Source organism: Phocoena sinus, chromosome 15, assembly GCF_008692025.1.
Source record: "Phocoena sinus isolate mPhoSin1 chromosome 15, mPhoSin1.pri, whole genome shotgun sequence".
NCBI classification, from domain to species: domain Eukaryota; kingdom Metazoa; phylum Chordata; class Mammalia; order Artiodactyla; family Phocoenidae; genus Phocoena; species Phocoena sinus.
This window is the reverse complement of record NC_045777.1, coordinates 9264129-9268962: the sequence shown is the minus strand read 5'-3', so window position 1 is coordinate 9268962 and position 4834 is coordinate 9264129. Positions and strand designations below refer to the sequence as shown.

Below are 4834 nucleotides of genomic sequence, written 5' to 3'. Positions count from 1 at the left end.
TTGTGAAAACATGTGGTAGAATTCTAAAAGTGGAGTTTGTCAACTAGCTGGATCTGTCTTTGTGTATCAGTTTAGAGCATGGGTGGTAGCAGAATCTTAGACAAACATCTTAGAAAGGTATCCATCTTATCACAACATCTTTTCCTTCTAAACCTAGTAATAAAAATATTTTAATGAAATAATCATTTTCAGCATTTGCAATGAGAACACAGGAAGAAAAAAAAATTTCCAAAGCTTTGCTAGCTTCTTTTTAAAAATTATTCTTTTTATTATTATTTTTTTACTATGCCTGAACCCATTTTAAAATATGATTCTGAGAGCCAGAAAATGTCAATAAATTTCAGTTTCTTAGTCCAACTTTGATTTTTTTTGGTATCAGAGAGAATTATTGAAAAGATTTAAAGAGAAAACATTTATGTTTTCTGTTTAAATGATAAAAAATATCATTCCTAGAAAGATTCACCTTTGATCAAATAATTAAGCAAGTTGATTTCAAAATCGGTGTAAAAATGTTTTTTATTTTTACCTTGGATCTTCTGTGAAGTATTTCAAATAACTTCAAGTAGAGAAAGACGTACATAATGGGAAAAAGTATAAGTAGAGAAATAAAGAAGGAAGGGGAAAAGACAGAGTAGATGAAGAATTAGGGATGAATGGAAATTGCTCAGGACTTTGGAAATACTTATTTGCTATCGTTGAAACTTAAATTTGTCTTTGAGCTTCTTGGTAGCCACAGTGAAAATGGAGACATGGACACTTACATCATTTTGTTAATCAGAAAGAAGGTACTGCCTCAGTTCCTTAAGGGATGAACATCTATTTCTAACATTAGGCTATGATGCTGGTTCTCAGCTGAGGATAATGTTCTCCTTTAGGGACATTTGGCAATGTCTGAAGACATTTTTGGTTGTCACAACCCAGGGAGGTATTGTTGGCATCTAGTGGTGGAGGCCAGGGATGCTGCGAAACACCCTGCAGTGCACAAGATGACCCCTACAACAAAGAATTATCTGGCCCAAAGTTCAATAAGCCAAGGTTGAGAAACCCGGGGTTAGAAAATCAGTTTATTGTGTGGATGTTCCTAATGTTGTCTGTGAGGTTCCCATAGCCTGTGGAATTGGAACAAGGCAAAATTGAATTTAAATCCCTGTTTCTCGACTTACCAGCTGTGTAAGTTTTGGCACATTAGTTAACCTCCCTAAGTCTCCTGTCCTGGAGACAATTGTAGAAACCCTACGGTGCTGTTATAAGGATTAGCAGGAATAACCTTTATAGCACATCTAGCACAGGACTTGGCACATTGTAAAAACTCAATGAATGTCAACCTTTAAAATGGTCCCACAGGCAGAGAGGGTAGCAGTAGAGTGTTATTCCTTACAGTAATGGTTTGGGAGGGGAATGTAGGATGAAGCTGTGTTGAGATGTTTCATCTATGGATAGACTTGAGAAGGCCTATAAATGTGGTTGAACTGCATGTAATGATCTACCATCAAAACCACCAATGTGACAGTGTGAGACTGAACTCCCTGGTGAGAGTTCATCGTGCTGTTATTGGGAGTTGTCGATTGAGAGCTGCTCTTAATTCTCTAGGAATCAGACAGGCAGGTGGCAGAACACATATTAAGTACTTAACTGCTTGGTGCCTTTGCCTGGTGCCAAGGTGTCTGCACAGATAGTCTCGGTAGACTCATGATCTAAAACAAACGAGACAGAGCCAGGCCATACTCCACCTTCTGGAAACATACTCAGGGGTCACTCTGTCAGAGTTTACATCTCTTCTGAAAACAACAACAACAAAGAAATCTGTAATTCCAAAGTGAAAACAAACAAACAAAATCAGTAGTTTTGCTACTATTTTAACTTAAAATAGGTCACTTTGTTAAGTGCAGTATGGCTGGCTCCTGAAACCAATTCCAGAATTTCCATAGCTGAATGCAGTAGAAGTGCATTTTCACACATGCAACAGACCAGTCTTGGTGTTCATGGTAAGCATGTGGATTACTTTATTCCAGGAGGTGTTTCGAGATCTAAGGTTGCTTCTGGCTTCTGGCTCCACCATACACTGCCTCAGATTCCTCCGTTTCTAGCAAGAAAAAGAGACAAGAGAGAAGACATATGGGCTCCATAAAACCCCTCTCTGAATGGGGCTCATGTCATATCTGCTCACATGTCAAGGGCCAGAACACGTCATCCGGCCGTTTCTGGATGCAAGGCTAGGAAGCAGAGCCCTGGCTGGCCGGATGCCACCACGTGGAAGGGGAGAGCAAAGTTTAGTGGACAGTATACCCTCTACCACCACCAGATGCTCGTGTGGTTTTGTTAATCAACTTCTGCTTGGCAAAGCATTTCCATTTTGAAAGCGAGGATAAAATACATGAGATTCAGTTCAGCCCTTTTCAGCAGTAGGAAAAATGTAAAAAGTGGACATGTGACAAGTTTGATAGACTGGTAAAACTCTGAAAAGGCCATTATTCAAATATTTATGGATCCTTTTAGCTAATGGATTCAAATTTATGATGCTGCACTTGTCAACAATATTGCAACAACATTAAAGGCTGAGCCGTTCCGTCCCTTCTAACCCTGAGGCCTCTCTTCTCCACAGCAGATGGGCAGCTGTTCTCAATGAAAATGGAACACTCGTGCTCACCGTGTACTTCTGAGACCCACTGCACGTTGTGTGGCAGCCCCTAAGCTGTGCTTCAGGGAGGGAGCTGACATGTTATGAGATGTCCAGGACTAGGCTAAGGCATCCACTTATCCAAAGAAGAAAGAACAGCAATATGGCGTGGCCACAGACACCTTGCACAGCAGGTAGATTATTACAATCAAAATTGAAGAGTAAACCATGATTTATGACAAGAAGCACTGCCTCTCATCCACCAGGGCATTTGAGTCAATAGTACAGAATATCTGCTACAATTTTTGGTGTTAATATATTAACGAATATACTAGATCATGGGTAGTGGTCGTGAAGTGACAAATAGGAGAGTTAAATAGTATTTGTGGAAAAACAGACCTTGTAGAGAAGTTTGTAAGTAAGCATACACGTTTGGGAATATTTTATATTTGGCTTAAATAAAAAATATTGAGTCAATAGAATTAAATAAAGTCTCAGTGAGTGTAATATTTTGAGATGCAAGACTTTTAAAGGGGAAGAGGCTCTATAGTTGGGATATTCTGATAATCAACAGAGAGAAGGAGAAACCAAGGAGGCTTGAGAAGAGTTTGTTCAGAGAACACAGAACAGAATTGGATGTGTTTGTGTGTTAGGAAGGGTGGGAGAGCCTCACAGGGGCCTAGGAAAGACTTTATAGCTGGGATTTTTGTGTCTGTGTGTGGGATGAGGCCTGAATTCCGCAGGGTGAGCAGGAGCTAGAAATAAGCTTGTTGCATAAAGTCTAAAGCCACCAATTAGTAGTAAAAGGAGAACTCAGGAAACTCCCCCACTTGCCAACCTTAAGGAAATTTACTGTTTACCCAGTGCTATGGATGGATGGAGCCAACCATAAGAAATCTACATCCCAAGCCTGCTTTGTGCCTGGGTGTGGAGTCCACTAACTATTGGATATGAACCCCCATGAGAAATCAACACACAAAAAGTGACAGAATTAGTTCCCCCATAACCATTGATAATAGAACTTCCTAAAAAAGATTGAATATGTTAAAATATTCACAGCGATGAAGCCATATATAGAATTTGTAATCAAAGTTTATGAAAAGCAGTGGAGCTTAGTTAAAAAAAAAAAACTAACAAATTCTAGAAATTATACATGACTATAGTTAGTCATTGTATAAGTTATCTAATGCTGTGGGATAAATTACTCCAAAAATAAACAGTTATTGTCTCATGGTTTTCTGGGTCAGGAAGTTATAAGTGGCTTAGCTGAGAGATTCCAGCTCCTGGCCCTTCATGAAGTTACAGTCAAGATGTGGGTGGTGTGGACCTCTGCAGGGCCCCGTGGAACCGGGTGAAGGGCAGTCCCTTCCGGCCAGTCAAGGCTGTGGCCGTGGACCTGTTCCCGCAGACCCCACCCTGTGAGATGCTCATCCTGTTCCAGAGAGTGGAGCACCCCAATGGCGTGGGGGCCCTGGAGCCCCAGGATCCTCCAGTCCAGCCCCGACCAGGGCCCCCAGGTGACACCCACCAGAAACCAGGGCCTCCCCCGCTGCTTAGTCCTCTGGGGCAGTGGAAACCAGCCCTTCCAGAAGAGCACCCAGACTGCATCACGGGCAGAATCCAGGGGCTCCCCAAGTCCTTGCCCTGCCCCGCCTGGCATAGTCAGGCAGCAGCCACAGAGGGTACGAGACCCCTGTCCCTGTGGGCTCCTGTGGCCTGCTCCCCCCTCACCCCCCAAACGGGCCACAAGGGCTGGAATAAACAAGTGCCAAACTACCAAAAGAAAAAAAAGATGTGGTTGGGCCTGCATTTGGAAGGTGCCCCTTCTACGTTGGGTCACTCACATGGCTGGCAAGTTGGTTCTGGTTGTTTGTGGGAGGACTCAGCTCCTCGTGCCATGGGTCTCTCCACAGGCTGCTTGAGTGTCCTCGCAGTAGGGTGACCTGCTTCCCTCAGAGTGACAATCCAAACGATAACCCAAAACTAGCAGTGACTCAGCTTTCCTCAGAAGTCGCACATCATCACTTCCTCCACTTCTTACTGGGTACAAATGAATCACTAAGTCTGGCCCTCATTCAAGATGAGGAAAATTAGGTTCCAGGTTTTGAGGCAAGAAATGTTAAAGAATTTGTAAACATTTTAGAATCACTACTTTTACTGAAGTAAAGAGATGTTCGTTTGTAAGTGCAGTGGTTATCTTTTGGTGAAGGGTTAAAT

At 42.3% G+C, this 4834-nt stretch overlaps 1 long non-coding RNA gene across 1 annotated transcript; it reads right to left on the bottom strand.

Annotated features, from left to right (window-relative positions):
- Positions 1 to 591: 591 nt before the first annotated feature.
- Positions 592 to 4566, bottom strand: LOC116740328. The gene is made up of 3 exons (XR_004345860.1): positions 4462 to 4566; positions 1876 to 2083; positions 592 to 1778 (listed from the first exon to the last, which is right to left on the bottom strand). It is a non-coding gene; the product is annotated as an uncharacterized LOC116740328 (long non-coding RNA).
- Positions 4567 to 4834: the final 268 nt, after the last annotated feature.